An 18,769-nucleotide genomic window follows, 5' to 3' on the forward strand; every position below is an offset into this window, starting at 1 on the left:
TTTGGACAGGACAGATAACATGTCCCCATGTTTGACTAAACGTGGTGGTAGTCCTTTCCTTTTCTTTCCTTGGGGTTTTCTGGAGGGTGACATCTTTGAGTCTTTAGGAGCACCAAAAAAACACTGATACCCCTACTTGGTCACACACCTTTTTTATACTGGAACGCGTCGCCACTGATTGTCTTTACGTCGTATTAGTTTGAGGACAGGCATGACACGTCGTGCAGGGGTACGTAACGGACTAAATCGAGCCAGTTCTTGCTTGGACAAATCCAGTAAACTTTGTAACATGCCCGATCTTTCTTGGACTTTGATTTTGGGAGAAGGTAATTTGTGAGCAGCAGCCACTGCCACTAAATTGGAAGGTCCTGCCACTGGGGAAGTTCTTTTGGGGGTCATCAACGGAGAAGTTCTTGGTGTGATCAACGTCTCCAAGTACTCTTCAGTTCTGGGTGTCATTAACGGAGAAGTGGATGAACGTGAGGCTGCCGGAGATACAGTCACCGCTGTGGCAGGTCGTGGTTTGCGAGTGTAAGGTTGCGTCCTGGCCGAAGTGCCTCTCTTGCGACTAGTTTTCTTCTGTGGGCTTTTCTTTTTCTGGGGACTTTTTCTCTGTTTTTTTTTTGGGGGGGGCTTCTTTTCTTTTTCCGGGGTGGTGGTGTCTGATCAGAGGAGGGTCCCGCCACTGGAGAAGTTCTCCTTGGGGACCTGGTCTTTTTCTTCTTGGGGCTTCGTTGGACTTTTTTCTTGGGTATAACTTTGGGGGCATTAGGATTCCATCTTAAGAGAGAGCGAATAATGACCCCTCCTAGAGTACCGCTCCCTCCAGGTTTCAAAATGATTTGTTTTTTCGTTTGAGTGTCGATGCGGGGATCGGCCAGTTGAACCAAAGCGACTTTGTTTCGATCGAAAAAGCGTTTGGTTTGATGAGGAATCTGAATGATTCCTTGGAGTATTTGACGTGCCGTCACCGTGAACCATCGTAAGACTTCTTTGAGACTAGCTTCTAAGACACGAGCTCGTATTTGTGGATTTTTTTCTCGACTGATGCCATACAAGGCACGAATCAATTTGACGGGAAGATGCGACTGAAGGGACGTCATGTTCGCACTGTGAGTGAGACAGACGAAAAAAGGTCTGAGGTTTTTATAGATTTTTTTTATGGGGAGTGAAATGAAGTCGAGGACGGAGACGTGTACAGGACAGGCCCTCCGTCTTGGCACCAGTGTTGAAACAAGTGAGTACGAAATCGCAAATCCTCGGGGGTCGTAGGTTTCAAATCGACGAGTAAATAGGCGTGTGGCGTTTGAGTGGCATCGTCGTACGCCTGAGTCAGCCAAGGCGTTCCTAACTGTTTGGCTAAGACTTGCACTTGCGATTTATCTCGAGGGCTTTTAAACAAGACCACATAATGCGCATTGAGACTGATGGTGCGATGGGCCTTACTTTGTTGAAACAAATTTTGGGTGATGTAAACACCACACGATCCGCTGAGGTGGCCGATCGATCAAATGATGTTAATGTTCGATCAAACGTTTGACGAATTCGGTTTTGCCTGAACCGCTAGGTCCAGCAATGAGCATGTTAAAGGGATGGCGAAGATACAAAGCCTCCCAACTGGCACGATCTAAGTGTTCGTCGATGACTTTGACAGTGGAGGAAGAGGGAGCAGAGACAGCAGAGGTAGCCATAGTGTCAGGAATGTCACTTGTGACACGAAAACAAACAAGACGAGATTCTATATACTTTTTTTCAGAACACGTTAATTGAATGTTTTTTTTCAAACATGAATACGAAAGACAAAAATACATAAAAGCCAAAGGCTTAAGTACAAGGATAAAAGGCACATGATAACCATTAACGTGGAATAAAAACAAGTGTCTGTACAACAACATGTTTTGGGTAATGTTCTAACCAGTTCTATAGTAGGGGGTAAGGTCACACAAGTGTCCTCCCGAAAGGGTCTTTCAGGCCTGTCCACGACAGTCCCGTCCTGGGTGACGGGTTCTTCTGGCACCGTCACTAACACGGGTTGAAAAGTAACTTTTTTCCTTGAACAACTCTCGTGCATACTGGGCCACTTCTTGGGTCCAAGCCTCAAAACCCCATTCTTTCCAGGCACGGACATCTGTCCAATGGGGATGTAAGTCACAAGCTACACACACATCGTCATACACGTCTTGGGTAGCTAAAAGTTGACGAATCTTTTTTTCCTGTTGAGGTCGAGAAGTATCCAGATGAAAAGGCAATGCTTTGAGCAAAAGGAGTTTTTCGTGACCATTTAAGGCCATTGAGGTGGTAAGTATTGATCGTAAAGAGTCCACAAAGAATCGGCTGGTAAACGAAATCCCAGAAAACAAGTCACTAAGACACACACCACTTGTCGACCCAAATTGAATGGATACAGTTCTTGTAATAATCGATGGTAATGATCCACGGTTTGAATATGGTCATTGAGTTCCTTCCACGGAATCTGTTCAATGACATGTGACATAAGTCGTGGCATGGCAGCCTGTTTTTATATTCTCTTTTTTTCGGATGCAATACACGTACATTCTACCCAGACATCTTCGTTCTCCAGTAGGGAATTTAAATGTTACATACTGTAACCGAAACGTCAGAGTTCGTTTAGAAGTTTCGTCTTCCGCTAAGCAGATTCCACGTAACAAATGTTGGTAATCCTTTAACTCGTCTTCCTCAATACGTTGCAGTAAGTGAATGTCGAAGTAACCAAAATTATGAACATGGACATCATTGGCGACCTCAAAGTTTTGAACAATGTCTGACCACTGAAACAATTTCTGACGAATCAGTTTTCTTATACCATTCAGGTACCAGTGGTTAAAGATCTGGTGACGTAACGGATGCAATTGTTCTTTACGTTTCACTTGTATTTTCACCAGCTCTCGGTAAATCCTTTCTCTCAACTCCTCAGGCAAGCCCAAAATGTTCTCTTGTAAAGTATCCATAAGTATATACACTGTTTTTGGAATCGTTGGGTGGTGGCCAATAGCCTCGTTTAACTTTGTGCCTAATGTAATATCCACTCATAATCTGTCTTCTTGTACTTTGGAACAGAGCATAATTTAAAAACGGTTGAATAACTTTGCGTTTGCGTTTCACTTGTATTTTGATCAGTTCTCGGTAAATGCGTTCTCTCAACTCCACAGGCAAGGCACGAATGTTCTCTTGTAAAGTATCCATGAATAGGTCATACTAAATCCTCTTTTCTCTGACACAAGAAATGTACTGTTTGCACAAACATGGTTTTAATTCATTGTCGAATCTAAATCGTTTCATCACTAATCTACACATTACAATTCGTTCAGAAGTTTCCTCTTTCACCAAGTTGACATTGCGTGAAAGATGTTGGTAATTCGTTAACTCTTCCTCTGGAATTCGATGCAGTACGTTTACAATGTAGTAGATAGAATCGTCATTACCAAACCATTCCTTTTTAAAACCAGGGGGCCGTTGATCAATGTCTGTCCAATGGAACACTTTCAACTCAATCAGTCCTTGTATAGCATTCAGGTACCAGTGGTTCAAACACTGGTGACGTAACGGATGCAATTGTTCTTTACGTTTGACTTGTATTTTGACCAGCTCTCGGTAAATGCGTTCTCTCAACTCCACAGGCAAATCACGAATGTTCTCGTGTAAAGTATCCATGAACAGATGATGGTAAGTTACTTCAGTGTCTCGGTTCCACTAAGGGTAAGTAATGACAATTCGGTGACCATTGAGCATGTTCTAGGTATGCCGAATCTTGCGGTTCCCAGTGGTGATGTGACACACCGCAACTGAAGCACTTGACTTTATCTCCTTCGCCCAAGTAGAAAAATCCGGCTCTGGCTAATTCTTCGGGGGTCGGTCCTCCCAGATACTTAGGCCATTTTCCTTTGAACGATTGAAGACGATTTTCAAAGTCGCAGTATTCCGACAAACGCACAGGGAACGAATATTCGTCTTTCACAGGTTCGTTTCGATGAGGGTTGAGTGACATGGGCAGGAATTTGCTCAGGGCTGGATGACATCCGTAGGGGGGTAGACGTGAAGGTGAACATTCCCCTTTAAAACGAAACCCAGTAAAATGTCCAACAGGACGAGCGGCATCACTTTCGCATCCCTCAGGTTTGACACGCACAGCATCACTTTCCATGATAGGGGTCGTGAGAACAAAGTTCCCATGATGCTTTACGGCATCGCTCAGGTCACAACGTACAGCATCGTACCCATCGCAAGGCTCACAATCGCATTCCACTTCAGAAGCCTCACACTTGAATTGTGCATTTCTAAACAACTTGTTTCGTGCTTCTCTGAAAGTATTCATTTTGTTCGCTTGGTCTTGGTAGTCACAATGAACTATCGATCTTGCCTACGGTTCCTTTTTTATATACAGACCAATACCGACGTGTCCATACGGTAAGGTGAAATGATTGGGAAGTCGCACTCGCTTCTGGTACACGATTTGATAGACTTTTTCCAAGGGCCGACTGACGATGTGGTGAGTGTGTAAACGTACAATCTTGTTCGGTTGATAGGTGGTCACTTTAAAGTTTCCATCCTCTCCCGATTGCAAGGCTTCTTTCAATACCCCAAAATTGACCACTCGACTGGTACGATAATTCAGAGTCAGTCCTTTCACTTTACACGTCGTGTGCACTTCTCCTTGTTTGTCACGGTATTCGTAGCCGTAATTTTTGGGACCGCCACTGACGAAACTTAGAATCTTGTCGTCGGGATGCTCGTCTGTCCAGGCTCCTAAACGGTCTCCTTCGATGTTAGGGTGCTGTTGACTCGGGTGATGGATGTAAATGCAACTGTCCGTTTCAAAGTACAGGACGCGTTCCCCTAACAGTTCTAAAGCTTCGTACAATTTTAAGCGAGCATGAGCTGTCACGTAAGCCGCAATGATGACATTTCCAAAAGGGTCGTCTTGTACAAAGTACAGATCTTCTTCGTAATTGACCAAGATCAAATCCTCTCGAACGACGTCCATGTGTTTCATGTATTTGGTTTTGTCGTGAATCATCTGGAAGTAGCGGGAAGGTTCTGTCAAATATTCCGTCTTGGGTAAACACGGTCGTTGTGCCATTTTACCCCACAAGCAATTTAACATCACTTTGGCAAACGACCGCCTGCCTTCGTTTTTCTCGATGTGGTCTAAAGAGATGCCTTCTTGTTCATAGTATTTCTCTTTGAATTGTATTTGGTCTTCGGGAGTGTGACACCAGGAAGGATAGCCGCTGGCTTCTTGCTTCAGTTTCAAAAAGGCATCCACGTAGTCGGCGAAAATTCCTTTCTGACTGGGATCACCCTTGTGGTATTGTTGTGTCTTGGGAAAGTGGCAAATTTCGTACACTTCTAACAGTTGGTATCCCATGTCCAGAGCTTTGAACAATTCTACGCTGACCCAAGTTCCCGTCAAGGCCAGTTCTTCCTGGCTGTGCTGACAAGGCTGATCTTGGTTGCACGTTTCGGAACAAGTACGACACAACGGAAACATCAGTTTGCCTTGACAATGGTGAGGTACGACGGGATGGTATAGGTTCGTGGGAGGCAAAACTTTACACTTGATCAATCCTTCGTATTGTCGAATGTTTCTCAGGTCGATGTGTTCCGTTAACAATTGCGGGTGCCCTACAGGAAAGCGACAATATTTGCACACGTAGGGATACAGCGGACACACGTCCAAGTATTTGATTTCTTCTCCTTTCTCTTCGTCGGCTTGGTACAGCAAACAGGTGGCATTGGTCCTTCCTCCGTACAAACTATCCCTCGGGTTCAGCGGGTCCATGAACTGGTAACTTTCCACGAGGCGTTTAAACTCGGGATCGGTTTTCATACGGTGATCGTACTCGTGTTCCCACATTTCCACCACTTGGTATCCTTGCTGTTCTAACTTTAGGCGTCGCTGACACATCCGTGAAATAAGCAACCGTTAAACTCGTACACGATCTTGGGGTTTTCTAAGTCCCAGCCATCGACCGAATACGTTCCGATGGTCTTTTCACCCCCTCCGTTGCGAGCATGCTGAATCCACTTGTCTTCCTTGTCGCACAAGTAATGTAACCAACGTAGGGCTTTGACCGAGTATTGACGCTTGACATAGTTGGTCGTTTGAGGACTGATGACAGCCACGGTGTTTTCAGGCATGAATCGTTGTCGATACACTAAGGAACACGCTTTGGCAATGGTGCAAGCTTCTTTCAAAGGATCGACCCCTCCGTGTTCCATGAACAGTTCTCGAAATTTTCCACAGCAACGTCGTAAAATGTCCACGTCGGAACGACAATACTTTAACATTTCTTCCTGAAAGTCGAAAGGGTCCGAGGCATGAGCCTGGTACCAAGCGTAGAAAGCTTCTCGTTGTTCGGTACGCATGTTGTCGGGGTCGTAATAGTGAGCCTCAGGGAAATGGGGTAGAACGGCATGTTGATTGGCTTCCGTATTGAAAAGTGAGGAAAATAACCTTTAGCCATTTCTGTCATTCCAAACGTTTTAGGCATTCGACTCAAAGGCATGGCCAAGTAACTCATCGAATCTTTAAACTGTACTTGTCCCACTTGCATGAAAATGATTTTGGCTCCGTTCAAAGTCACTTTAGGACGCTCGGTGCCATGTTCCGTATAGTATCTGAGAAGAAACTGTCCATCGTATCCGGAAAAATTGTGAGCCATCACCGTGGCATGACGATGACAATCTCCGTAACGTTCGATGTCCTCTTGGCTCCACGTCTTGTCGATGGGGTCTGAAACCCATTGGGCAAAATCGGCTAACGTGTTCGGTCCCCGAAAGATTTTTTCACGCCCTCCAGGAATCTTGCTGCAGTGAGGGCAATGACTGAAGATAGGTTCTTGAATGCACTTCTCGCACGCTGGATGAGCCACGCAGAAATTAGGAATGTGAATGCCGGTCTCTTGCATGCATTCGAAATCGAAAAAGATGAAATTCCCTTTCTTCTTGTGACCGTCCTCTTTCTCTGGTGGGGGTTGGTATTTTTGCACGTAGCATTGGTGTTCCAAGTCCACGATGTGGTGACAAATGTGACATTTTTTCTTCCCTTGACATACGTGTACCTTGGCAGTATTGGTACGTAGGCCTTGTCCACAGGTAGGGCACATTCTCAGCAGTTGACAAGCACATTTCTTCTGTGAACCTTGCGTCTTCAAATGTTGTTGGTAACAGGTAGGGCTGACAAACGTGCGCAGACAAGTTGAACAAGGCACTGGTTCTTCGCCCAGACAGTGTGGAGAGGCCAAACATCCTGAACATTTCTATCCACAATGCTTGTGTTGCTCTCGATTGTTATAACCATAATCACATTTCTCACAATAATAAGCATATCCCAGGAATCCGGTGATGGTGGTAATGGTATCGAAATGGTCATCGTGATAATAAACATGAATGTATTTTCCGTCCTTAAAATCTTGGCCTCGAAACAACAGAGGCCCGCGCATTTCTTGAGGGTGCACTTTCAAGGTGTATCGTGGAGCTAGGACATCTTGCAATTTTTGCATCTCAGGAATGCCACAGGGTGTGTCTTTGGACAGGCCAGCTTGTTGCAACAGGAGTTCTGCTTCGTTTCGTTGTTTGGCTCGATAGGAACGTTGAATAGTGTTCCAGGTTCTTTTCCATTCTACCGTGTCGTTCTTGTTGGCATAGGTTGGTCCCACCACGATGGCACGGGTAAACACATCTGGTCATGAGTGTTGTTAATTCGGACGAGACTCTTTTTGGTGTTGCGAAGGTCGTCCACCAATAACATCTTTTTGGGTCCAGTCCCTTGAGGAGGAGAGACGTGGGTCATGTCCAGTGTGGCTTTTCCATCGGTGATGTCAAAATGGTCATTAGATTGTTGTACGTGTTGAATCTTGTCCATGACTTTGGAAGCGGTCAATTCTGCAGGGGTGCTAAACTCGATCCAAACAGGAAATTTCAAACCGTCGTGTTGTATGGAAAGTCTCAAGCGATCGTCTTCTTTGGGTTGACATTGTCGCTTGAGTGCAGTGAGCAAAGAATCCCACACCCCAGTGATAAACACTTCTGCTTTCTCTAACGGCACTTCAGCCTTGAAATCTTTAAACTTCACTGTGTATTTGTAAGCCGTGGTTCTAAATTTTCTAGAGGAGCGCTTTTCCGTCTCTCTAATGGAATAGTATTTTTCAGGGTTGACTAAGGGTGGTGAACTTGGTTTAGAGGGTTTGGATTCTGGTTCACTCATGTCTTCTTCAAAATCACTGGCATGAATTTGTGCCAAGATTTCAGCCCTGGTACGAGGCGATAGATCATGTTTCTGCCTCTTACTTTCTTCTTCTTCTTTCTTCTCAAATGAATAGGATCGTTTCATCTTGAGTGAAAGACGTCAAATGACTCAAGTTTAAACACCATAGACTAATTTATAGTCATAGCAGACCAGCGTATATAAAAGGGTGTGTGTCTTGTCCTTATCACTATTCATTTCACTCTCAAACCGAGCACAACGATGGAAGAGACTAACCAAATCGAACGTTTCGTCAGAGCTTTGCGAGGGGTCATTAGAAAATTCTCTTCAGACCAGCCCACGGACTACTCTCCTTCCTTTCGAGATAAAAGTCAAGATACTTGCTATATCTGTCAGAAGAAAAGGCATTGGTCTTCAGAGTGTCCAGACCGTCAAAAAAGAAAAAAAACAGGGGCTAAAAAAGACAAAAGTCAAGATACCTGTTATTATTGTCAAGAAAAAGGACATTGGTCTCCAGATTGCCCAAAAAAGAAACAAGAGGAGTAAGAAGAAAAGAGGAATTCTTCAGAAGAAGAGAGGGATTCTTCGGAAGAAGAGAGGGATTTTTCAGAGGAAGAAAGCAGACAGGTGAAGAAAAAGAAACAGGAGAAGAAAAGAAGAAGGGAAGAAAGTGAGGAGGAAGAAGAGGAAAAGAGTGTGACGGTGAAGAAATTTAAAAAACAGAGAGACTAAACAAGGAGACAGAAGAAGTCAATGAACTTTTTATTAAAGTGTTCTGTTGTGAATTGTGAATTGGATTGTAACAATGGATAAAAGAATAAATTAATGATATTAGGTAGGTGTCTTTGAGTTTTGATTTTAAAATAAGAACGTACACTCACGCACTCATACACAGACACGTACTATAAGGGTAAAATGGGCTGTTTACTATTTTTTTTGAGTTATTGGCAAATTGAAATTGTATTTCTTTTCGAGAAATGTGGGTGGCCCCGAAAAGGGCCTTTTTTCTTTATGGTGTAGGGGTGAGTTCAAGCAATCAACTTTAACTGCCTTAAGCCTTTGCCACCGCCAAGGCCTACTTCTGGACTGCGTAATGTTGATGATGATGATGATGATTGGGTTGAAATCACTAAGGGTGGAACGGTAGGCTTAGTCACAGGGTTGACGTGTTTAGCTCGGGAAGGTCGTATTCTCTTCGGTCGTAATAAAGAAGTCTGATACATTTGTTTCAGACTTCTTAACTCCGCTAAAATGTCCAACAGTACCGTGACCGTTTGATTTTCACCCTCTTGTTTCTTTGCTGCTACTTCTTCTTGCTGTTGTTGCTGTTGTTTTTTTCTTACCTCTTCTTCTTGCTGCTGTTGCTGTAGGAGATAAGCTTGTTCCGCTTCCTTTTGTCGTTGTATAAATTTCTCCAATTCTTCTTTCTGTTTCTGTCTAAAATTCTCCACTTGCGGTAATGAAGAAGGTAACGAAGGTTCCGGAACAAATTCTTGCGAGGAGAGAAAATCCACAAAATCCCAATTCACCTCTTCTGAAAGTAAGTCCGGGTTCCCTTGGGCGGTCTCCCCTGTTGGTGCACCCCAATGGATCGTTTTCTGAATTTCCGTCATGTTGAATCACTGTCGCATAGATTGACTGCACACAAGCGCTAGCGAATCTATATAGACCACGTGACGTAACAGACTGCTCTCTTCGGATTGGATGCGGGCTGACTGAATTTTGTAACGCGTGTTTGGATTGGTCAACAAACTCAATCCGTTTCAATCCTACCTCTACCTATAAATAAGCGCAGTTCACTGCATTGATTCACCTGTTCTCGTCGCTTCAAGATGTGGACCACAGTCGAATCATCCACCCTTGTGTCTTCCATGATGTTTAGAACGGACATGCTCATGTATGTCCGATCCAAGTGGACCGTTGTCCACAGGACAAACACCAGTCTGTGGATACGTAGGATCTACGTAGAAAGACAAGGATGCCTCAAAAGAGTGCTGATTTACGGGCCAACAGTGAGACGCAGCCTAAGAACAAGAAGAAGACCAATGCGGTGCCCTTTATGTTAATGGATGCATTAACATAAACCCAAAGGCCCTTTTCAGGGCCACCCATATTTCTCGAAAAGAGAATGACTTTTCAATTGCCTTCCCCTTTTTTTAAATTTAAATTTAAATTTAAATTTAAAAAAATTTTAAAAAAAAAGTCCCATATTCTATTCCCCTTGTCCCTAGACAAGCCCAAACTCTATTCCCCATGTTAAATTCCCCTTGTACGTAAAGTGACCCACGATTTATTCCCATGTTAAATTCCCCTTGTACGTAAAGTGACCCACGATTTATTCCCATGTTAATTCCCCTTGTACGTAATCTGACCCACGATTTTTCGCCATGTTAAATTTCCATTGTACGTAATCTGACCCTGGGGGGGGGGGGGGGTCTGTAATGCCAATTCCCATTGTACGTAAAGTGCCCCCTTTCACTACTTACCTGTTATTCAGAGCAAACTCAAGTGGAAAAATACTATACATTTTCTATACGCATGTATACCAACACGATGGAAAGGCTGACAGTTTAAAAAAATAGGAACTCTAGATACCACATATGTTTTGTATTGGTCACATGTTTCTTAAATGTTTCTAGAAAGCAGTGGGAAATATTGAAAAACAGTATTATGTGTCCAACAACTGATTCCGTGCAACAAACTGTTTATCTATAGATGCGAGATGAGGGATTTCCTCATTATGGCATCTCTTATGTTCTTGGCGTTATCGAAATTTTAATGTATATGAATTTCTTCCTATTATCGATTATATTTTACCATAATCAGACGATACTCTGTGAAGCTCTGTCATTTAACTCCTTCGATTTAAAAATAAGTAAGTTCTGATTTTGTGCCACTTGAAATTACAAATCCTTCTTTCTGGCATAGTATCCATATTAAAACTTCAGTGACCTTAGATCACTTCAGAACACAGCAGCCTTGACCCTTCTTTCCTGCCTAGTTTTCAAAAAATATCTTCAGTGATCATCACCTTGTCTCTTGGAAAGAAAACAGCGGTCCACTTTTAACCTGCATAGCTTGCGGATGAAATCTTGAGCAATATTTTCTATATCGTCTGGGAAGACAACAGCGTCGACTCCTTTCAAGACGTTGTGATATGTCTGGATGTCATCCTCATCCTCGTCTGCAAATGGAGCCCTGGATGAAGGAAAATGCGATTGCTGAAGGATAATGAACTTCTTGTGCTGAAAATTTACTGGTGAAAATGTATATAAATTCTAACAACACCGCTCCGGTGGCCTAGTAGGTAGAGCGTCCGCCTTGGATGCGGAAGGCCGTGGATTCGATCCCCGGCCGAATCATACCAAAGACTTACAAAAATCGTACTAACAGCTGCTTCGCTTGGCGCTCAGCATTAAGAGGTTAGTGTTAGGACTGGTCGGCCTGGTGTCAGGATAATGTGACTGGGTGGGACATCATGCTACATGTCTGCGGCATGATGCCCCGGTGCTAGACATCACTATAAACTGCCACACTGCAGACATCGTAGCGATATGACTGAAAAATTGTTAAAACTACGTTAAAAATCCAAATCACAACACACACACACACACGTACGCACACACGCACGCACATACACATCATTATCTTTATTCTGGTTACTCATAAACATGTACAATGTCAGTTTCTGCATACTTTACTCAGATGTTATGCATTGACCGTTTAATCTGAGGTACGCAGAAAGCTGGATTACTAAAAATGCTCGCATTGCTGTACGTACGTTCCGGTTTTTTCCTCCTAAATCCGTCAAACTCGATGATATATTAATAAACTGGATTGTGTGCATTATGTGATATTTGTTGCAATGCAACACACGTTTTCTCTTGCAGCTGTAGTTATTATAGCTGTGAAGAAAAGGACCGTCGATAATGTAGAGGTAACTTTTGTAGAAGATGAATATTTGAATCTGTGTCTGAAGGAAACAAAAAGTTCATTCAACACCCATCCGATGTATTTGACCTCGCTAGTCTTGTCGTATTCTTCCTTAAAGATCATTTATGAATACACTAATTTGACGGATATGCGTGAATTTTTTTCCCTAGCCTTAGCTCCTTTAATACAAATGCAGAGACACTTGGGTTTTTCCATATACTTTGCCCCTTATATACATATGTGTGGACAGCCCTTTTTTCCGTAGACTTGGCCCCTTATTTACACAACCCTTGTTTTTGAAGACTTTGCCCATTATATTGTAATAAATTTGGAGTATGCGCATTTGGTTATAGCACCCCGTTTTAAGGAATACTTAGATTTTTGTGATTGCTTGTTTGATTATTGGAACTCGGTCCAGTGGAAATATTCCTTAGCCCGAAATAATTAGCCAATTTCTTGGAGCAAACGTCACGGAGTGAAGTGTTAGTGAGTTTCCATGATGCCATGGTTTACGTTAGGTGAATTCAGGTTAGTCCCGCATGAGTGTCCCTGGAGTTCCATAGTCGCTTTTTGTTTATTCCATTGTGTAATTTACCAGTCTCCAACCATAAATACTGCACCTGGGGTCACCCAATCAATTTACACAACTAGACTTTAATAGGGACTACTGAACTCTAGGGACACCTCATGCGGCTTTGACCTTAAACAAAAATTCATCCAAAACAAACCGTGTGGCAAATTTATTCACCAGTACCAAAAAAGATTTCACGGGGTTGGTTCGATGTCCAAATACCAAACGAGATCCATCAAGCTGATTTGCTATTTCTTCCACACGATCGTATTCGTGATCGACATAGCCGATTACATACGTACAAGTATGCGCTAATCAACGTCGATATGGCCAGCAGAAACAAAACGTTCTGCAAGTGTCGCAGATACATTCGAGCACATGACCATGATTGTTACAAGTGGATCCTGGTCAAGAATTTCTCGAATCTGTGGCTGTGATGCTAGCCAAACGCCATGAGCGAGGACGTGTCGGGCATGTCAGTGTTGAACGATTTAATCGCACTTTTGCTTCACGATTGTTCGGTCATCAGTACGCACAGGAACTGTTGATAAGACCAGAACGGTCTCAGGAATGGATAACACAATTTCCATTAGTCATAGCAGCACTGAACAATAAAGTCCCACTTACGACGGGTTTAAAACCATCCAATGCAATTCGACAAAAGACTGTCACTGTTTCTCAGAAACGATTTCACAGCTAGCACCGTAACCGCCGCTCGGAGACAAATTTGTTCGGTATTTATATGCACATGGAGAATACGAAGGCGGGAAACAGGGTCGTGCCACTGACTAAATATTGTCGGTCGAGGTATTCGCGATCTGGGAACGGATTGAAACTCCAAGACAACAAGCACGTTATTGTTTAGGGCCATCACAAAGCGGATCAAAACCTCTCAGGCGTGCATTTGTGCGAGAAGAATTACAAGTTGTTTTAGCAAATAGGGAACTGCCACCAGGATTTGTTTCGGCACATAATTAACCAGTTCCAGTCGCAATAGCATGATGACCAAACGTGTAAGCGTTGCTTCCATCACGGGGTATCAATCTCTTGGTATAGAGGTTCACAAATTCACTTTAGTGCATTGATATACACCCATGCGCTGGATCGGATCATATTTGACTTGTGTACGAACTCGTGTCGGTCTCGAAGGTATTCCAAAGTACAGTTCACGTCTGACATCTTTTTACACAATCATCTTCCGAAAACCTTTGATCTTTTCAATGTTCTTGAGTACATGTTAGGTCGCAGTTCCACATACTTTCGATTAGTTTCCCCAAGCATTCGTTCTTAATCTTGCCAACCACCTTTTTTTTGAGTTACTAAACAACGGATGTTCTTTTAAATACTAGCCGGTATCAAATTCGTTGACCAAACTTGGTCGTGCCATGTCCGCGTACACATTATCGGTGGTGATGTGCATCAGCAGCATATCAATGTCGGTGTACAGCATATGGACCCGATTTTAATAAAACGTTTCGGAGTAAAATTAGTACATGAGCAGATTTGACAAGTCTAGCACGGATGACCCCACATTGAACGGTTTTGTCAGCGTTAGTTCTGATTTTGGTACTGTGAACGACAATAAGTCCACCATCAAAGATTTTGCTGGATTCAAAGGCCGTATGAGCGACGAGCGTACAAATGCTGTCTTGCTCATTATCACGGTCAAGATCGACTTAGAGTCGTTTGTGCAGATTCTCGATGGGTTTTCCAAATACGGCATTGTTCATGACTTTGAAAAAGTCCTACTCAAGATCATCGGTGGCCTTTGTGCGTAGTCTGTATTGATCTAAGTGTACATGGCCATCCAAGCTTGCAGGCGAAATTCATCCACTATAACGAGACGATAAACTGCAGTTGAACCAACCCAGACGCCAAGCATTTTTCTCTGTTAATGGGGATCACAATTATCGGTAATCTTGATATTGTGGCTACTGATTGCATTATTCAACGGCCGTCGTACACACGGGGGTTATGAAACACCATATAATTTTTTTTTCGTGGGGGGGGGGGGGATTCTTAACTGCAAATTACATGCGTTGTGTACGGCACCGCTGTACGCACCAGTGATGTAACATCAATCACGAACCTTCTAACGAGACTTGTACATTCAGAGCCAAAAGGGCTTTTCTCTCTATAGGTGGACGATCTTTGCCTTGTGGTAAAGAGACAGTCACAAATCCAGCAATGAGTGAGTGCAGAACATTCATAATTATACGTTCTGGTGAATCGAGCTGCTGTCGAATCCATTTCGATGTGACTTCAACTGATCTAAGAAAAAGCTAAACTGTGCTTGAAGCGTTAAGGCTCTGAGCACTAGTGACTGGCGGCTCTGTGTTTCCATCACATCAAACCACAACATAACAAAGCCCGCAAAGAATTTGTTCAAAGACTTGCACTGTTTTGATCAATATCAGACGCATTTGTGTCTTTCTTAGCAGTGCTTTCCCGTAAAACATTCAGTCGTTCCGTATGTAAGGTTAGAATTAAACGTGAACAACAGACAACACCCACATAGGGGATAAATTGTCATGGTGGGAAGAGACGAAGACGGGTGGAAATGCCTGAGAGAAGTGGGACAGTGGTACAAAAACTCTAGTTTCATACAACTTCAAACCATTTCCTATCGAAAATAGGTAACCTTTTTTCTTCCTTATAAAGGGAGTTCATTCATAAACTTGTTTTCATGAGATCGTCTCGTGTCGAGGGTATATTGTTCTCTATTGACAGTTTCCAAGCCAATAATACATCACGCCATAAATTATTTTTGTTTTATTCGATAATGTCATCACATTTTCATTTCCTAAAAGGTTGAAATAGTTAATCTCGCATATTTTATATTCAAACAAAGTAACAAATTTTCTATTAGGTGGAAGAAATCTATAAATCCATGTTAATTTCAAAGCTAATATAAATTTATCTATATCTATCATCACCAAGCTATCTTTAGAAAACATTTAAATCATAACCTCCCTTTTAACTTTACCCACTTTTGACGTCCACATATAGGTGAGAAATAATTCATTTAATTACCTGATAAAATGTTGCGAAGAATTTGGCAACGAGCTGAGGAAATGATTAAGCTTGGAAACAATTAAGGTTTACAAAACTTATTTTACCAATTTGTGTTATTTATCGGTTTTCCAAACGTTTTAAACACTTTTTAGTCAATTCTAATTTATTTTCAAAATGCATCTTGACCATATTATGCAAATGCGCCCAAACTTTATGCCCCATGATGAAATATTCAGTCACTCATTGTAATTTGTAGTGATATGATGAAATGTTTCTGTACTATACTTCCTGCTTCCTACCCAAACCGCTCTCGTTTTGGCAATGTTAAGTTTCAGCTCAGAAAGCCTTGCAAAGAAGTTTAATGCTTCAATTCGGATTCCAAAAGATCCACCACGAGTTAAATTAGTATCATCTAAAAACTGTGACAGTAAATATTCTGTTTCCTTTAGCGTGATATAATTTATATTTTTATTAATTTGTAATAGTATAGACAACACTTCTACACATGAGAAAAACGCTGTGTGTACATTGGATCAACCTATCGACGAGTACTGGAAATATTGAAAATCTCAGAAAATAGCCTTTAGGTAAAACTGCCGATATTACAAAAAATGTTTTGGTCTAGTGTCCAAAACTAAAAAAGTTGGAACTTTATGAATAAATTTCCATGAAATAAAATCAAACGCTTTTTCAAAATCGATTAATAATAGTACACCCGGAATTTGACACTTTTCTGTAATGTTTTTAATATCATATGTTATTCTTGTATTTTCACCAATGCATCTTGCTTGTATAAAACCAATTTTATAGCCAGATTTGATTTCATTCAGTACTGACTTAATTATGTTGGCAATACATCCGGATGCTAATATATATATATATATATATATATATATATATATATATATATATATATATATATATATAATGCTAAATAAATAACTGGACACCAGTTCCTCAGGTAGTGTCTTAGTTTATCTTATTTGTATATGCAGGTTATAATGCCGTGTCACAGAACAGATGAGAATAATCCAGTATGATGTGCTTCATCAATTGTTCTAACTACTAATTCCTCGTTGTCAATCCAAAAGGCTTTAAAAAATTCAGCTGTAAAGCCATCTGATCCTGGGCTTTTGCTATTTTTCATACTTCTGAACCAATCAAATACTACTGTTTTGGTAACTTTGCCCTCTAGTCTTATAGATTGCTCTTATTTAAACCATGGAATTTAATAATATTTTAGAAGGACCTCTAACACTCTATATTCTACCTCTTGTTCCTCATTCTATAGATTATTATAATACTCTTTTACTTCCCCTAGAATATCAAATTGACTATTACTAATTTCATTTTCATCTTATATTAGTTTTTGTAATTATTTTGTTCACATAGTTTAGATTTTTTAGAAGGCAATATAGATTTAATTACAATCCTGTGCCTTACGTTTTCTTCTGACGATTTATCTTTCTGATTAATTTTTATTTAGATTGCCAATAGCAATATAATTATTTCAGTCTTCACCAGGCAGTCTTTTAATTAAGACAGAAACGTAGACGCAGATGATGTGGTAAGTGAAAGCCGTCGACGGAATGATTAAATGAATGCACAAAAGAACAATAAATAATGACTGAATGAAGAAAGAGACAAATATGAAAATTAAAATTATATGAACTAAAAAACTGATCTTCTCTAAATAGTTGACGTAAAGACACCAGAATAATAATAATAATAATAGCGTACTCACACAGAATGAAAATAAGTTAATATGGAGGAGATACAATCCTTATTCTAAAGTAGCGAGGCTTCAAAAATATCAAAGGAATTTGTAACGTTTTGACAAAAAAATTCTCATCTGGTCAGATCTTAATGATTAATCTAACACAACCTCTGAATACTTGTCAACGCCATTGTGGTACAACAAATATAAAAAATAATGCAGCAAAAGGGGATAGAGTGAAATGACAGAATGACGAAGCAGCACAAAGGATATCTGATGTGATAAAATGTTCATTGACATATGATCAAAACATTGTTCCCCGTCTAAACCAGCCGTAACCCTAGCCCCACGTATAAACAGCCTCTGGTGTATGGTATCCACCATTGATATTACACAAAATATTGTTTCCTCTCGTGATGGGGGGGGGGGGGCGGGGAATAGAGAACGAGTGGGAGACAGAAGGAGAAATTTCAAATACAGTATCTGTAAAAACGAAATAACGTCTAGGTACATTTGTCTTACTATTGCCCGTAGCGGTTGTAATAATTTTTTCTTATTCAAAATTTATATATTTAAATTTGACACATATGTTAGTTTAATTCTAAACTATTGTTCTGTTAAACCACTAAAATTAATGTTATGTAGATATAAATCTAAATATGAATCTTTTGAGAAGGCATTCGGATATCAGTATCCATCCCATCACGAAATATGGTTTGGAGTACACGTTTCCTTAAAAATAAGTTGCAAAATATTGCAGTTAACATAATCGAATTTTGATAGGAATTAATCAACGATGTACTCATCATAAACAAGTACAATAACGTAAAGTATTGCTACATTTTTTGTAAATACATTAGTTTTGCCTCACTCAGTTTAATATATATATATATATATATATATATATATATATATATATATATATATATATATATATATATATATATATATATATATATATATATATATGCCATGCTCATCTTCTTATAACGCCATTAAGATCCTTACCAGCAACTACATCACGATCTCGTATAGTTACAATTATAGATATTATTTATTATTATGGGAAATAACTCTTGAATATGTATTTATTAATAATAGAGAGTTGTCTTGGAAATGATAGGTACATAGAATGAGATATAAAACAATGTTGTTGCTGTTGTTGTTGTTCAAGGTTTAACGCCATTTTTCAGCACAAGATAGGCTATACATGGCGGCCAGTATAACTGGTGGAGGAAGAACCCTGGAAAAAACAGGGAAGAACCACCGACCCACGAGAAGCTACTCGCAGGCTTTCCCACGTATT

This window comes from Sinohyriopsis cumingii, chromosome 16 (genome assembly GCF_028554795.1).
Source record: "Sinohyriopsis cumingii isolate HCF-2022 chromosome 16, ASM2855479v2, whole genome shotgun sequence".
Lineage (NCBI taxonomy): Eukaryota > Metazoa > Mollusca > Bivalvia > Unionida > Unionidae > Sinohyriopsis > Sinohyriopsis cumingii.